Source organism: Anser cygnoides, chromosome 13 (assembly GCF_040182565.1).
Source record: "Anser cygnoides isolate HZ-2024a breed goose chromosome 13, Taihu_goose_T2T_genome, whole genome shotgun sequence".
Classification (NCBI taxonomy): Eukaryota; Metazoa; Chordata; class Aves; order Anseriformes; family Anatidae; genus Anser; species Anser cygnoides.
Window position 1 is genome coordinate 3,330,827 of NC_089885.1, and position 19,004 is coordinate 3,349,830.

Here is a 19,004-nt window from a genome sequence, read left to right on the forward strand (position 1 = left end):
TGATTAGCTTTCAAGACTGTTCTTTGTCTACTTCACCTATGATTCATTATTGAGATGACAACTCTAACCAATTCTTGACACCAGCTTCCACCACCCACTTGTTAAATTTTTGGATAAGTAGCTCAGTGTTTTCTTTCATTCTGCCTCTTAGATGTGGGAAAAGATATTTTTTGGAGTCTCCAGTAGCTCGGTTTGGAAACTGGCATGTCAAATCTTGTACATGCTATATTGATAGCTAATGTCTCATCATTTCTTTGTACTTCTCTGTTCTCTTTCGGTTCACTGCCTGCTTATCATGTTTAAACAGCAATCATTTTTGTTGTGTATTCTTACAGCACCTAATACAATGTGTTCTTGTCCGTGATTCTAGCTCCTAAGTGTTATGGCAATACAGTGAATGAGCTGTAGCTTCAAAAATGTAATTATTCACAAAGCAAGTATTATAGACACTAACAAAAGGAGATAAATTTTTTGTTGTTTTTTGTTTGTTTGTTTTTTAAATCAAACAGGTTAGCATGAAAACATACATCTCAACATCCGAATAACATTGATTCTGTCATGTGGTGGTATCACATAATAAATGTACATTTATATTCCTTTATATTATTGATAGCCTCTGGTAGGATTAGACTAGACTAAATTAGAATATTTTTTTATTCTTAGTACCTCAGTTGAGTGGATTTGAGATTGCTTGGGTGTTTCCATATATTGTTTGGATTTCTTTCTGTACTTCTACATGAAAATTCAAATTGGTATTAAAGTTTTAAATAAATTAAACCCTCAAAACTATAAAGCAAGGTGAACTGTGTTCATTTCATGCTTATTCCAGCTGGTTGCTTAAGGATATGTGTGGGTGGAAGAAAGGAAACGATTTAAAAGAAGGGGCTTTGGTTTTCTATTTTGTTTATGGTGGTTCTTTGTTGGTTTTTTTTAGTCATCAACCTCTGGGCTTGCTTGACAGTAACTATGAATAAGCTGCCTTTGGATGTAAAAAGAAATACATCAGTGTTTTCTGGTCTTTTTAAGTCTTTTGCTCCTGCATTGCACTTACAGGGTTTTTGCTGGGGATTTGAGAAAGAGATATATGCGTAGCTCAGTCATGTAGAATTTGGGGCCAGGAGGGAATCACGTGTGATCAGACCGACAAGTAGCTGCGAAAAACAGAGCTGATAGAAACAGATTTTTCTTATGGGATTTCTCTGGGTTAAAAGGAGTGCTTAGCCCTCCTCAAAATTTAAGTTACTCAAATTTTTCTATGTGACTATTAAGAAATACTTCCCCAAACCGCAAACTAATCTTTAATTTGCATATGCTTTCCCAACTTCCATTATTAGGAAGAATAACAAATTTGTTTACTTACTTTTCAAATAAATGTTTAGAGTCCTTGATGCAGTTATTGGATCAAATTACTGATTTTCTGTAGCAATTATTTTTTATTTTTGCAGTTCAGAAAATAAGAGAATACCTGTTAGTAGATGATATGCTTGCATTACTGAAGTAGTTTTCTAGAAATGGGATATGATCTAACTTTGTACCTTTTATGCCACAAATTGTCGTAACTTCCACACAATTTTTGTAGGCTTCCATCTCATTGTACCTCTGGCTCCTGGTCTAGCACATAGTTGTAGTTTACTCCGTAAAGCCAGTGCCCTACTGTTATATGAAGTCAGTTTTATATTCTTCAGTTTTACTTAAAGACAGCAGCCTAGCCTTAGTATCAAATGCTTCCTTAACTGTGGTTGCATTGTCTTGCAGCAATTGTAAAGGGAAATTAAGATCCCCTCTTCGTGTCTCTTGATCTTTCACCAGACTAGAAGAACCTGTAGTTCCTAAAGCTGGAGGTATGTTTGCTTTGTGTTTCATTTATTTGCTGTTTCTACCCTTCCAAGTGCCTGCCTGAAGCAGGCACTGTAAAAGACCAGAAGTTTGGAACCATTTCACTGTAGTTTCCGCAATTTGCTAAAACGTCTGCAATGTGAAGTAATTAAGAGGTTGGTAGTTTTACTGTTGAGCCAAATGGAGGGCCATATGTCATCTGCTGCAGAAACACTGAGAGACAAATAATGGGTTCTTGTAGGTGTCACCTACAGTTCCCCAAAGAGCAGTGTTATTAATTCAGTTATGATGCAGAAAGGTAAATGGTTTTTCACACAATGTTGCAAGATTTATTGCTCATTACTTCTAGTTATCACCAGCCTATGTTATGCCCATCTTCAGTTGCACCTGCTCTTGTTCTGCTCAGGTAAGAGTCTGATAAACAACAAAAAAGAATTATTTTTTTTTTGAGTAGTAAAACACAAACCTGGCTCAGTCTTGCATGTGACATATAAAAAGGAAAGGAAGTCTCATTGACCTCTCTGGTAATTTAGAGTAAAAATAGTGCAGATGTATTTATCAGTTCTTTGTAACAAAGGATGTTGAGTGAATGCTAAGCGTTCAGATTTGTGTTACACTATTTCACTAATTGTGGATTTGTGTACATTCCCAACATTTTTTTTTAACTAAGTTCACAAAATAAATTATTATAGCTTTTGTTGCAAGTAAGTATTTCTGTCTCAGACTTTTCCTGTAGAAGTTTTATTTTCTCATTACGTCTCCTGTGTAGCCTACTCCACTAACTTCTTAGCAGTTCTGTTCTCAGTATGGGCATACTGTGATAGGCAACATAAGCTCAGAAAAGCAAAAGGAATAATGGTTTTAAATTAATCAATCATAGCTAGGTTATTCTGCAAACAGGAAAACTTTCCCATTCATTGTATGTCTGTCAGTGGAATGAGAAAATGAAATGATTATGACATTACTTAAGATCTAGAGGACAAAAACACTTTCTGTTTAAGGAATTCAAAGCTTTCTTAGGTTTCTTGTAAGTGTGCCCCACATCCTTGGGTAAATCTCTCCATCTACCTTGGTCTTTAATTCTTCAGTCATTAAATGGAAATGGTAATTCCTCCCTTTTTCTTAAAAGAGCGATTTTGGAGATAAAATCTGTTAATGACTGCGAACTTCAGGTGTTGTGGTATCAAGGGCTATATGAAAATAATTGTAAAGCCAACCTGAGGGCTTCCTTTATCTTTACAAATGCATAGAATCCATTGTGTCGCGTCCCCTAAATGTGCATTTACCGATCGTAGGCTACATGACCTCCTATTTCTCTCATCCAGCTCTTCCTTGCTGCGTGTAAATAAGATACCTGAACCTCACAGCATTTGTTATGATGCTTGTTTATGAAAATGTATAAATTTGAATTTAAGATTTTTAGGCACAAAGATTAAAGGCAGACATATTAAAGAGTTGCCCAATCTAATTTAGAGGGAGCTGTGGGCGCTCAGCACCTCTCTGATAATGAAGATCCGGTTGTTTACTTGTTCCATTCTACTCCTTTCACCATCTATCTAATCCTATCACATAATTGTCTACAGAAAATGCTCAGACGCTTGGTTTCTTTACTGTTTTGTATAACTGGGGATAGTGTCACCATGCAGTGAAAAGAACCACAGAATGCTGTTTTTCAAAGGCATATGCTCAAAGTTGCAAAACGTTTTCTCACTGGATCAGGAATGAATAGTAAGATTATTCTGCCTATTTGTTTTGCTATTTATGGGTAGTTGCTACTTGATGTTTTGGTTATATAGCGATGATAGCTTTGAGATTATGTGGAATGTTATGCAACTGCTGTAGTGAAAGACACAGATTTCTTATGTGATATACAATTCTTGGCTGTATGTCCAGGTCAGTAAGATGTGGAGAATACTTAAGCAACCAGAGTTTACTCACTGAACTCACAGACTGTCTGTGGAGAATAGCAGGTTGGAACAGAAATTTAAGACATCCATTTATATAACTAGAAATAGAAAGTGGTGTAATTAGTGCCAGTTTTTAAGCTAATGAGCAGTCAAGACTGTTTTGATAAAGGAAAAGCATTTATTCCCCAGAGTGAGTACAAATGACCCTTTCCTTTCAGTTTCTTTGCTAGTATATTAGATTTACTGAAAAGATGTTACATATTGATTAGACAGCATGTCTTTAGTTTTGATTTTAAAAAATGATTAGTGAAAGTTTAAAAACATGGCCTCTAGACAGTTTATAAATGAGAAATGTCAGTATTGTGCTGGATGATAAAAACCTTTGTAACTCTTGTAACAACCTTTGTAAAAATGCTTCAAGTTAAAAAAAATATATGGATCTATTTGCTTCAGTTTCATTTTTTGACACGTGAAGATGTGAAGTTGCAAATAATTTCTTTATTTCTTTCCTGATGTAAGTCACTTTAGCAGTAAGGGTAAAAAAACAGAAGTTTGCAAACATGTTTGTGTTTGATACATTTACTTTTTCTGATGAGGACTTCAGTCCTGCAAAGTCAATACTTGCAGGCCAGTGAGTCAGATCGTTTTTAACCTGTTTTTAACCTTCAGCAATATCTGAGGAAATGAGTGTTTGTGTGCTTGTCTTAACAACAGCCACACTTAATAAAATGGCCATTTCTTATGCAATTTTTGTGTTAAGTCGCTTTCATTTAGCTTCTACACTTCTCTTTTATTTTCTAATTGACAGAAATTGTCCTTTCTTCCTGATACAAGAGAAAAAAACTTAGATCTATTCTGCGCATTAAGATGTAGAATTTTTGGTCATCAAAATAATTCCTGAAAATAATTCCTGGGAATTTTGTTAGAACAGTCGTGTTTCGTAATGGAGCAACAAGTGACCACCTGAACTTAAGAAAAGTATTTATCAGAAGAGAAAAGATCATCTAACCTAAGGGAAAATATTTTAGAGAGGGAATCCTGGCACGTGAAATCCTTTTCCATGCAGAAGCTGGTACTCCTACCTGTTTGTGTTCTTCAGCTGGGTCTGAACGTCCTGTTGGAAAAGTGGGGCTGGTATTTTTCCTGCATGGTGTCTTTGACCAACAGCTCAGAAATGCCTCCTTTTCTCATCTAGAGGCAGCATAATTGGCTTCTAAAGATACCAGACCTGCTGTCAGAAAGGAATGTTTTAACTTCACTATTGTCAGTATTTTTTAACACGTGTGGCCAATTTCCATTGCAGAATAAGCGTTAGCTTAGAGCGATGTTTAGTCTGCTTCAGACTATAAGTAATGCATGCTAACTGCAGTAGGCAGAGCATAGAAAAGTCTGAGTGAAAGTGCCTTTGCTCCTCACTGTGTGAAGCTATTTTTACACGCTCGCAGGAGAGGATGATGGTGGTTTTGCATGTGATTCTCTGGCACACTCTTACCTGACTACAAGTAGCGCGCGTGCAATGGCAAAGGCATGTTTTATTGTCTCTCTGTTCTCTTGAACAGGGTGTTAGTAAGTCTCTCTACTCCATAAGTGTTGCTTTTCTAAAATGCAACGCCCTCCATGCCTGAAGAAGTAAACTAATCGTGTAGAGCTCTGCAGGAAAACATAGGGTGACGTAAAGAACAGAGCTCCTGTCTGTCAGGGTTGCAAAAGTGTTATGTGCATCAGCATTTTAAGACTAGGAGTTGACTTTGGAAGAGGACAGTCTTGGTGCATGTGAGCTGAATTCCTTTCTGATGAATTTAACCAAAAGATCCGGTCCAGGAGTACAACTGTGGTGTATCTACATCGTTCTATTAGAAGCAAACTTTAATTTCTCATTTGTCCCTAATCACCTTGCTTTGATTTGCACTGTGGAACAGTCTCAGAGTGCACAAACTGAATTCCTTTCAGATGAAATTAGACCAAAAGCTGTGGTAGAGTGGCGTGGCTAATGCATTGCATGCTAACAGCTTAGCTGTTCATTGAGCCAGCCTAGAACTGCTGTCAGGTAAACTGCCAAATGCACATAGAGTGGACATCAAGTCTTCAGCACTGACTTGGCTCTCCAGATCTACCCTGCTTGTCTGGAGTTCTTGTTAATGTAGGCATGGCCTTAATGCTCTCCAGCTGCTAGCGAGTCCATCTGTAGGACCAAATTAAAGTTGGTATAAAGTAAAACTGTGGAAGTGCACACAGCATGAACTTTGTGACCTCAGTGCAGTATCTTTTTGTGTTGTACTGCACTGCTTGATAACAAGCTAGCTAGTTTCAGACTAGCAGGTAGCCTCAACAGGAGTAACATGGAGTAAACAAGGCAAATCAAATTTTTGGTGTCTTCTCTATAATCCACTGAAAAAAAGCCTTGTTATGGAAAAGCTGAAACCTTGCTCTGCAATGACCCTTGTCAGAGTAACATTCAGTTTGGGGAACAGATTATTTTTAGTGATCCCTGAACTGTCATATATGTTGGGTACCTCAAGAAATGTTTTTCAAAAATGTTTCGATGAGGTCATCTAAAAATATAGAAGTTTTTGTTAATATTTAAATTGCAAGAATATAAAGAAATAATTAAAAAAAAAAAAAGAAGAAGAAGAATATAGGTGAAGACAGGCAAGACAGCTTTGCCTGGTTGTGGAACTTCTTGGTTAAAGTACTGCTTGAATTTGTAAATGTGGAGATGTCTCAGTACTTGAGAGCTTCAAATAAGCTTACATTGTGCCAAGAGAAAAACTACTTCATAGCAGTGCAGTACAGCTGCAGGAGGCATTTTTCAGTGTAACAGAACTGATAGAAAAATTCCAAGTGTTCATAAAACACTGGATGTTTGATCAGAAGGGCCCGGTCTTGTTTTCAGTTTAGCCAACATGAACATCCCCTGAAGTGGGAACAGGATGAAAACCCCCAGGCACCAGACTTAGTGCCTTCTGATCATTAGCGCTGTCTTCTGCAATGTATATTAGCAGTAACTCTGTACAATTTTGTGTTAATTTGGTATTCCAGGATGCTTCCAATGTTGTTTCAAATAGGTTGTTGGGAATTATTCCTTCATTTAGGCTGTTTTTGTGTCATGTCCTGCAACTGAGTAATAGTTGAGATCTGTTTGTAGTCCTTGATTACAAAGGCAATTATTTGTAATGCTTAGCATGAGTGATTTAGAAAGCTTAGCAATGCTTTCCCTGTTTAGGGGACTCCTTTAGTAGAACAAAGACACATTGTGGTGCTGTTAAAGAAGGATGTTTTCAATCTCTCTACTTGCCATAAAGAAACATATTTACAAGTATAACCTTTTACAATATAAACTAGATTGATTATGATCTTCTCTCTAACATAGGCTTTAAAAGTTAATTGCTATTAATACCATAAGTTACTGTCCTATTTTAATCCATAAGAATTAGTTTTGTTTCTATAGAAATTACTTGTTAATTTTTAGCAAATGAATTCCCTCCCTGTAGCTTTAAAAGGTAAAATAGTAAAGCTGCTAAAATGGTAATTCAAAGTGAAGTTGCGTATTCACAATTCTTACTAGTGCTTATTTGATGACTACTTGATATAAGATCTCTGTAAACTTTAGGTAATAAGTCTCAGCTTTCCATATATATGATAGATATATATATATATATGCTATGTAATTATCTCAGCTGTGCAGCAGGACATTTTAGGAAACACTAAATATGCTTTTTTGCTGTTTCAGTAGCAGTAGGCGGTCGTGCTTTTTTTGCTAATATAGAATATACTAGTCTTGCTAAATTACTGCAAAGTGAAGTAATAGTGAGTAGAAAATCATGTGTTAGTGCCCCTTGCAAAGTTAGTGCTTTTGATCTCCTTGACACATTTCAGAATTTAGGATAAGATGGAAGCCTTGCGTGTAGTTCCAAGTATGGGACAAAACAGCTTTACCACTTCAGAAGGAGCTCAAAAAGAAATTATGACTCAGAGACAGCCCTCTGAATCATATTTCCCCTGAGCTGTAGCATTGCACAAGTGGGGAGTATGCTGTCGGCCCTCTGCCAGACGAAGCATATTCCCTCTCCCATGGCCAGCCAGCTCTGTTTGCTGACACGGGAGGAAAGTGATGGGTATGTTTACTTCCGACCCAGTTTCCCTCAGCTTCTGTACTTGCTTATGGAAGAAAACAATGTCTCTTCGAGGCTTGCTTGTTAAGGCAGTGCCCACAGTAGGGCTTTCAGGAGACGTGGCGTGGTGGCACAGGCCTTACAACTTCGTAAAGAACTTTGCTAGCAATCCGGTGCCTGGTGTATTAGGTAGTTGTGTTGCTGCTCATTTGTTGGTGGGACACTGTACTCTCTTGCCAGGTCTGAAACTAGTTCTTGCTCCTTGGGCACTCACTTGGCATCCCAAACAAATAGAAAGCAAATCTGTGGCATTGAGGGAGTCTATCAGCAACACCTATGTAGCATCAAAGTACTGAATGAGTCTGATCTCAGGCACATCTGGCAAGACTAATAATCAGCAAGGAAAATACGATTAAACAAAGCTGAGGTGTTGGTATTAATTTACAAAAAAGGAGTTGTACTCACATGTAAACCAACAAAAATAAATATTTCCTGTGTGTTGAATTTAAGAATTTAGTAATAGAATAGAATAACCAAATAAATCTGATCAGCTAATTAAACTCTGCAATGACTTTTAACAGATTTAGTCAGCAGATTTTGTAGATGAACAGTGATTTACCTGTAAATAATTGAAGTTAAAGTATTCATTTGTTAGTATTAGATCACCTAGCAATGCAAAGGTCCATTGTTCTTAATGGTTAAAGAGGTTAATGATTCTGGTAACCTACTTAGAATCAAGCATTTAGAATTTTAATTTGCTAGCAACAGTAATTATATGTGAAGCCTGCCACTGAGTAGTATTTATTTTCTTACCCCATTAATGAAGGAGGAAAATCTAAGTAGGATAGCATATCTTGAAATTACTCATTTCTATATTAGACACCTATACTTTTACATTTATAATGAAATGTTAAGAAAATTTTACCAGAACTGTATATTCAAGGGGCAAATTAAGCACCCCGCAGTGCATGAGGAAATATCAATTTGTCAAGTTTCGCCTGTAGGACTGCTGGGGTAAGTAGGTGCAATCCATTTTTTGCATATGTAACTTGGAATTCCATCCTGCATGATCCTTATAACCGCCCTTATTCTTCAGAAAGAGCTTTTGCAGATTCACAAGTCATTTTCACAAAACCTGAAAATCATTACAAAAAAAAAAAGAGATGACGATAAAGCCTGAAAAAAAAATAATGTTGCAATGAACTGTAACAGCAGGAGATTGTCACTGAATATCTGCTCCTGAAATTCTTTTGTCAGGGCCATTCTGTTGTTATTACTAATCTTTTATGCTTGTCAAGTTCTACTTTACATCACTGTGAAAAATGAAGAATAGATCGAATAATAAATTTTTATTATCACAATTATCACAATTGTGATGTGCCTCTGTTTTTAAGAACCTAACAGTCACTCTGAAAGACACACCAGTATGATAAAACTAATAAGCCTCATCTTGACTGTCTTTGGTTGGCATACCTTGTGGCCAGCAAACAACTGCCAGCCTGCTTGACTCTCATGGTATTATTCATAGTTTTATGAAATTCTAAAAAGAGGTGTTTTCTATAATTCTTTTTCAGGTAACTGTGACCTCTGCAATATGATTTGTATTATGCTTGTTTTTAATACATCAGTACACATTAACTCAGCACTTCCTGGTGCTGATGCATTTTGAAGAATAGGGTGATTTTTCTGTATACTCACAGCTTGATTTATTTTTATTAAAAATAAATGAGAGAGAGTAGGGGGAGAGGATAAAGTGTGTGTAAGTACATTGTATCAGTGCAAAATCAATCACCTGATGCCTTTCAAAGCTTCCCTTCCTACTGTTCTTTCAGTAATGGGATATTCTGTTACTTAATCTTGTTGGCAGTTTAGTGTTATTTCTGTGTATATTTATACAATATGCAACATAATGACATTTAATGCAGGGCCAATGAGTCTCTAAATCATCTTATATATTTCATTCTAGATTAGCAAAGGCTTACCTCTTTTTTTTTACAACAGCATTTGATATATTTTGAAATAAAGTAACTCTCCAAAATTCCTATCCTAGAACTTCTGTTGATAAAGCGTACAGGAGAGGAGAGCATTTGTATCATTCCATTTCACAGCACTGTATTTCTCATCTCCAGGCAGTTTGTAAAGGAATGGTGTTCAGAAGACTTCAAAATCTTACCCAACATTCTTCTATTGCTTCTTAAATCATATTCTGAAGTGTTCATTTTCCAAGTTTCAATTATTTCTGAATCTTACAGAGTGAACCTGGCGCTGTATGCCAGTCCCTTCAGCGTAAAAGTGTTGTATGATGTAATGAAACTATTTCATACAGTCTTACAAATAAATATGTCCCAAATAGGTTTATAGAATTCATGACTCAAGATGTCATTGTTAAACTGTGATAGCGGTGATATATGAAAACATTTATATTATTATTTGTGATTTAGATGCGAAGACATAGAACAAAATCAAGGATACACGTGTTAATGACACAAATAAGTTTAAAGAATGAACAAGTGCAACAGATGTTTATTCTTATTTATATATTTAAGTGTCTATTGATAAATAAGTCAGAATATGAACAGGTGACAGGGAAGGATGCAGAAGAAGTCATATTTGTAGCAACTAGGCATTTGAGGGGTGTTATCCTTAATGCTTTCTTTAGAAAACAAATGAAATAAAAATAAATGGCCATAATACTCCTCAGGAAAATAACTTAGAGACTAATATTTTAAGCTGAATCAAGACATAAGCACTTGCACGTTCTTTAATATGCTAAAGCCTTCATGGTCTGATGAAGAATAAGGAGGGCCCTTGTGAAAAGATATCTAACATACTGTTAGGAAAGGGGAGCAAATTCAGGCCTCACACTGGTGGTAATAACTCAAAATGGCCTTAGAAAAAGCAACACTCATTTGCTATAACTTATAAGTGGATTGGGTCATCATCCTTCTCCTTCCTACCCTAGAGTTCAGTACTTTTAGCTTTCATGTTATATGCTTCTTTGTTGATCCACATAATAGCATTAATACAGCTGTGTAATTCAGAGAAATCTGATCTTTTCTTCAAAGATGTCTCTTATGTTTTTTCCCCTAGAAAGCATCAGGATTATACTGTTGTCTAGACACACCATTTGGACTACTGTACTTTCTATTGAAAATAGAAAACGGTGTTTACATGTGTAGATGTAAACATATACAATAGTAATACACTTCGCACTCCATGTTGCAAATACACCTCTGAGTTTTGACATAACACACAGATGCTATGAATTCTAGCTAGATGATACAGTGTACAGACTAAATAGCGTACCTTGTCAACCCCAGTCATTATAAAATCAACAATATGGATTACATTCATATATATTCACAGTCTTAAATATACAATACATATATATGTACATTGAGGAAAAGAAAAAACGCAGCCCAGACAATAAATGAAAAACAGGTCTATACAAGTGAGTCACTTGTTTAGAAGCAAGATACACTAGATCGCTGTGTGCAATCAAGTAAAGCAGCTGAATTATTTGTGTGAACCTCGATCTCCGTTTTGCTAAAACCTTCTTATACCACAGTGTAAAAAATAGACATATCTCCAACAATTGAAACTACAAAAATAATTAAATCTTTTAGTGTCTAAATTTATAATCCTTGAACGAGTTAACGATTTAAGAGCACAGCTCAAACAATTGTTTACTATACTTAGTGTATTAAACTCAGAGTGCTAACACTAAAGTTTCTCCTTGTCTAAGAGAAAACATGTAAATCGACATTCATACTGTTTGTTATCAATTCTCTCATTCTAAAAGCCAGTTCTTATTTGAGGATATCAGAGAAGTGAGACCTAGGCAGTTATTTGTTCAGATATACAAAGATTGTTTTTCTTTCAGAAATTTGCACTGAGGTTACCTGCACCATCTGAAGCTGTACCCAGGTACTCTATACTCACCAATTTGAAGCTGACTCAGAGCAGCTCAGTGCAAAAAACAAAGTGACTAATCTCTTTGTAGAGCTGAGGCTTTGCAACTTTGCTCTGAGTCATCAGGACAACTCGAAGCGACTAGACTTAGTACAGAAATAAACAGATTTAAACAGAGCACTTGGTTTCAAAACAAACAGATTGTTTCTGTTTAAAATCCCTAGAAGACAATCAAAGTGTAATCTTAGAAGTTAAGGGAAAAATGAGGAAGGAAAGAATGAAATGAAGGCAAAATTTTCCTTGTCCATTTAGAAACATATAAAGAGGAGGAGCAATCAGTTGTCCAGAGGCAAGATTGCGACTGAAAAAGTAAAACTAGAACTGATGGTATTAGGATGTGGGAGGGAAAGGTAAGGGAGATATTTAGTGATTTGCCTATTTTTGATGTACTTTAGCCACCTTTACTTAGTTCTTCACATTCTCAAAAATAAAATAGATAGCTAAACTAACCTTCAGTAACACTAATACTACTTTATTCAGCAAGTATCTCTCTGTTAAAACTATAAGTTCCTCTGTCTTTATGCTGGTATCTAAAGGGTAAGTATTAATACAAGTTGAGCTGGAATTTCTTCTGAAACAGACGACTGGTTGCTTCTGTCACCTCCAAGTTACAGATGCAGACCGTGCTTTTGGTGGAATTAGTGTAAATTTCATGAAGCAAACCTGAAGTTAACGATCTGCAAATAAATATGGAAATGTAATAGTTACTCCGGACTACTTTTCTATAACTATGAGAAGTATTTGGCCCTGTATATTTATTTCAAGATCATAAAAAAATATTATAACCATTTTGAAATCTTTACTAGCATGGGTCTGGGCATATCTGTGCAGACAGACGTGGGATTTTATGCCTGTAGTCAGAGATAGCCAGCTATGATCTTGCTGTGACTGAGAAACTGTACAAGTGCATTGATGTGCACAGAGCTAATGAACCCGATGGGGTGTCCAAAAGCCGTGCAGGTGTGTTACCATGATTGCGTGCCCAGACTGAGAAGTCCAACTATTCCACAAGGCTAGTTAGCCTGGGCAGTTTTTATGTCCAGAGTTGGTTTCCCTCAGCATAACCTGCACGCAGTGTGAGTTCCCGTCTGCCAACACATATGTTAGCAATGCCCAGTATCCATGTGCAGGGCATCTTTGCTAGGGAAGAAATATTCCAGAATGGAAAAGACACTTAATATAGCATTTATAACAATAAATTATGAGTATCTAAATTGATAGATTTAGTCATTAGATAATCAGCAGTAGTACAGAATATATTATAAGGCTTGAGGTAATAATTTTGTTTATTCCACATTTACTACTACATTGCTGTAATTAAAATATATATAACAAAAAAGATTTTTATAGAAGTGGTACCTCAGTATCTCATTTAATGTAGATTACAAATACAGTAATAGAGAAAAGAGAAAATCTAACAAAACTCTAGAAATGAGCAATGTTGAATGTCGTTTTATTTGAGTCACAAAATCAGCAAGAGGTAACATGTTAATCACTTTAACATTAAGAAAGCCAATAAGCATGTTAGTTTGGCTGCTTTTGTGCTTGAGGTAGGATCATGTAATATCTCAGAAACTAAACAGAGTTGGGCCTCGTCTGTACTTGAATGGGAGATGTGTGAGAAAAATTTGTCGTATTACAAGAAAGGATGTCAGTGGTTTAATAGGTTTCATCATTATAGCTGAGTCAGTACTGAAGTCATGCCTGCTACGGTGTTAAGGAAACATTCTACTGTTGGAATTGGATGCCAAATTCACTCGGTGGTTAGGCTTAAATTGGGATCTACAGCTTGTGGCATTACATTTAGGAAAGCATTTTGTCTTGAGTTTACAAGGATCCTGATGATCAGGATACTGTCATCAGGATCCTAATTATGACAATGGAAAGTGTGCAAACTTTGTCAATGTTTATAGTATTAAAATAACATAAATATACTTTAGTTATTAATTGCTCAAGAGCTTTTTTGTCTTCAGCATAAGTCAGTAGGAAGACATGATCTTCATTACAGTTTCTCTTTCTTATTTCTTTGTTCCTCCCATATTTTGTGCATGAAAAATAAAAATTAAGAGAAAAATAATGAAAGGAAAATAAATAAATAAAAAGTACATGTTTATTTATGTTACTGTGAGGGTGGTGAGGCACTGAACAGGCTGCCCAGAGCAGCTGTGGCTGCCCCTTTCCTGGCAGTGTCCAAGGCCAGGCTGGATGGGGCTTTGGGCAGCCTGGGCTGCTGGGAGGTGTCCCTGCCCATGGCAGGGGGGTTGGAATTAGATGGGTATTAAGGTCCCTTCCAACCCAAACCATTCTATGATTGTATTGTCTGCACAAAACAAATATATATATATATATAAATTTTATATATCTCTATAAATAATACTTTAAATTAACTGAGTATTAGGAGTAGTAGAAAAATGAGAAAGGAAGATAAAAAGGACAAAATATATTAATGGCAGAGCTTACGAAAATTTAGTGATATTTGAAAACCAAGAGAGTCAAACCAAAAAATGTTTGAAATTTGCTAGTAGATGTGGATAGTAAAATAATACAAAAAAGATAGACCTCTTCGTGGTGAGTATAGTCAGTTACTCAGTTTTGAAATTGCAGTTTTTCTGAAATAAAACTTGCTCCAAGTCTGAGAATTAGAATATGATGTAAGATTCAACTCTGTGAAGTTCCAGAACCACATTGTAGTCCAGTCTGTTTTCATTAGATTTCATTTGAGTTTTATTTTTCTTTCAAAGTCTCTTTGAAAGCCAGGGGATTTAATTTCTGTTGATAGTTAGCTGTCATTGATCTAGCTATCAACCTAATCTTTCAAACAAAAAAAGGCAACGACGAAGTTTAGAACATAAATGTCTTCAAGTAACGCTGAGATTGCTGAAGTTAAAAAGGAAAGGAAATTTCTGAAACTTCAGAAAATAATAATTACATTATTATTTTAAATAACAAATTCATCTGTTTCTGTTTATTTTGCTCCTGTTGGTCAAGTCAGAAATCCTTTAGATTCATCTAGAAAACTCCTGTTCCTTCCAGGTTCAGAATGGTATCTTCCACTGTTGAATCACTGTTCTGTCTTGAATTATCATTCCCTTTACAGGAATCAACTCAGATTCCTGAAAGAAGAGCGCGTTAATATACCTTTAGAGATAATACTATTTGCAGCCTCTACACAGCGTTTGCTATATTATCTGCTGTATTTCCTGTTAATGTAACAGTGTATAATTAACCATTTGTGGAGTTGTGACAGTTTTGCTCCTTTGAAGTTGTTAATGGATAATGAAGGCACGTTTTCAGTCTCTGCTAGAGCAAATGCCTTATTATTGCATCCAAGAGACATTTTGCCATCCTGGTCTTTCTTGCTCTAAAAAGCACTCACGTCTGAGAAATTTCACCTTTTATTTACACAAGGTTCAGAATGTCTGTTACCTGGCAAAGCCGTCTCTGTAAATTGACTATGGGTTAATAAACCAGTGTTACTCTTATTAATAGAAGGGCCAAAAGAAACTGTAACGTGTGTACTTGAATTGTCTGCAGATTAGTATGTATGTGCCAAGAAGATTTACATTTTGTTAGTGAAGTTAAATTATCATTTATCATAAATCTGGAGATTTAAAAAACAGAACAATACTAGTATTTCATAAAATCTTTTGGGAATAGTATGACAAATATATCCGCTGTCAGGCATAATTTCCTGACTCTCTGAGGTGATTTCTGGAAAGATAGTGTAATACGAGGTTTAGAATGGGTTATTGGATTTAATTCATACTTAAATCACCTTAACAGTCTTTGCCTCTGCTTACTTATGTGGAAAAAGAAGTCGTATTTTTTGAGAGTTTTTGATCTGTTTCCAATCTTTTAGAGTGAAGGAAGTTACTGTATAGTGGAAGAAATGTTACTTTGACTGGGTGGGCTCTTTTTGTAGAAAATCTTATTTCTTCTACTTTGTGGAACAGCTGACAGAGATTAGTTTTAAAATGAATACCAGAATATTCTGCAAAAACATCATGTCATCATAGTATTTTTTAAAATAATTATGTGTTGCAGTGGTGAATAAGTACAGATAACGAAGGAGATTGCTAAAGGCTGCTTACATGTGCACGGGCAAAGCTAAAATACGTGATTATCTGTTCTCGAACTTCTTATAAACAAGTATTATGTTTCTTTGCTAAATATGCATGATTATTTATCCAGTTATAAATTAAAATACATATTTTTACTATTCAGAAAGTTAATAAAATACTCTTCTTCCTATGTCTTTAACCCATTATAAAAATAATTGTACCAGAGCTGCTGCTGAATGAACCAACACTGAGTGACACAAGCGCTGCTGTTTTGGGAGTGGGTGCACCCTGAATGTGAGGTTGGGGTGGAGCCATGTATTTGTGTGTGTTTGTTAATTTGCCTTCTGCAGACTATGGAAAGAGAACTTGGTAATAATTTTAAGAGCAAAAATGGGGGCAAAGTTGAGCTTTTACTGAAAAAAAAAATGCTTACAGTGTGTTAGAGAATACGAGTGTACTTCATTCCCCTTTCTCTGAGACATAATTCTGTTCTTAGCTGCATAGTAATTAGAGCAGCTTCATAGAAGGTTAGACCGCTTAAGACAGGAAAGGTTTTACAATTCATACATAGACTCAATTGCAATATATACATCTTAAAATTTGATGTTTCTTTCAGTATATCATCTGCTTTATGTCTGAACTTTGGTGTTTTTGTGCACATACAGTTCCCCATGCTTTTTCTCAAATCACAGTTGTGCAATGATTTATTAGTTATTCAGAAATATTTCTGGTAATACTGTTTGACAAACTGCAACTAGTTGGGATACCAAAGAATTGAGAGCTGGTGGTATCTAAAGTTGCTTAGCTAAAGCTCAGAAATAAATTTGCTCGTAACTGAAGAACAGGTGACGAAGACTGTAGCTTTCTGATTCAAAGTACAGCAGGGAAAGCCTGCCCTCCTGAACCTCTGATAAGGACTGGATTTTTCACAAGCATCTTTTAAAAGTTTTTTGCACCCATAGGTGTATGCAGCCTGAGTGTGCTTGTGTAAATTCTCATGCAAAAATTGGTGTGCTTTATTTCCATACCTGTTGATAAATTTTCAGGCTTGCTGTTAAATCTATAGAATGCTAAAACAATTGGTTGCGATATGTCTCTACAAATTGAAACGTTTGTGCATAAGTAAGAAGGAATGCATGAAAAATATGAAGATAAAATCAGTGAAAATGGCATTTTTAAGAGGAGTCATATGTAGAATTTAGAAAAGGAAGAGAGAATTTTTGATACGTAGTCTTAATTTTTCTGTATTCCCCATGTGTTTAGGATTTCATTTGAAGGAAATACAGGGTGCTAGAGCAAGCCTATACAAGCAGAAGCGAAAGTGCCAAAGATTTAATACATTTCTGTAAATTGTAAAATACCTAGTAGAGCTATTCTTCTGGATTGCCAGAAAGGGCAAGAATTTGGCCCTTTGGCAGTGCCTTCGATGAGAGAGACTCTTCTTGTGTACATTACCTGACCGAGAGGTGGTAGAGTGCACTGGTGAGTCAACACAACTGTTCTGGCTTGTTTTCTAAATATTTGCAAGGAGTTCACAGATTAGCTGACACCCAAGAATGAGACTTCAGAAATTTATTGTTTAAGAAAATCCTTAGCTTTTGACTCACACACAAGAACAAGGTTTTAGAAGAATGACAGAGGGGCACTGAGTTCATGAGTCAATGTATTGGGCCGGGCTGCAGCCAGCTGTAGTCACGGAACAACAGTAGTGTGCTCCAGAAGTTCACTGCTTTTTCTGTGTAAAATAATTCAGAATTTACAAGAACAATTAAATCTAGGAGCATGATTTCTTGAAAAGAGGAAGGAAAACAAGATGGAAGAAAAGAGAAGAAAGGAGTTTCTTTGTAAGGAAATGTATTACCTTAAAAGTGGACGTTTACACCAATGCAGCTCATTCGGCCTGCCTTTGCCAACTGTGTAACATATAGATAAAGCCGTAAGAAACATGTTCCAGAGAAGGGAGATAACAGCTGTGATGGGTTATGCTGCTTCACAATTGGACAGAGATGACTAAGTTTGCAGCTTGCTCCCAGAACATTCTGGACACCCCTTTAGCAAGAGTACTTGCAACACCTACAGATGTGCTGTCAGCCTGGTGATGCGGGTTTGATGTGGAGCCCCACTCAAACTGCTCACGAGTGTGTGCAACTTGGGCTGGCTGTTGCTACAGCACGGACCTAGAATGTGCATGGTCATGGTGGATTAGAGCAAAAGGCAAATTTCTGTTTATCTATATATTTTGGTTAATCTTCACTTTTTCAGGGGCAAATCCTGCTCAGTCATTTGCAAGATAAAGGTCCTCAGATACAGTGGAAATACGACATTATTGAAACAGGGAGTGTTTCAGCATTTGTACAGGCTCAGCGGCAGATGCCTTGCTGTGCCAGCACAGAGCCCTGCTGCCCAGGTGCTCCCCGTGTGCTGGCAACTGGTGCTGTTTGCAGAGCTCTGGTGGGGTTCATCCTGCTTGCTGCATTCACTGCTGTGAGTTGGGGTGGCCTCAGCTGGTAAGGGCAGTTGAATAAGCTACTGTTACTTCAAAGTGGGTGAAGAGTATTCCTCTTTCTCCTTTGTCAACATGGTAAACCAGATGAGGGCTTGGGGGAAAAACTCTTAAAACCCATATTTCGTAACAATTTTATATGAATTAAAGGAGTGTGAGTAATAGAGGAAACAGTCACTAAAAGCTTTGTGAAAGTAAACCTTATACATTGAAATTGTGGTTAATTTTATACTCTGTCTACATAGGTGACACATTCTAGTACTAGACTGTGCCGGAAGTCTTTCCCATAATCATTCTCAGATAAAAATCTAGTATTTGCCTACCAGTATTATGCTAATAATCTTTATCTTAAATTCTCAGAGTTGTGCTTCAAACTCCTGGCATGCTGCACAACTACTTTGTCCTCCATTCTCGGGAGACTTCCCTCGACTTCCCTTAGCAATTAGCTGTATAAGTTGACATTTTCATTAGTCATCCTCTGCATGCTCAAGTTAGGAAGTAAGACCCTTTAAATTACTTTATGCATGCTTTCAGCAACATTGTTTAAATTTTTGCCTGCAGCAATGTTTTGAGATAAAGCTAAATGAAATGGCTACCTTTATCCCTAAGCAAA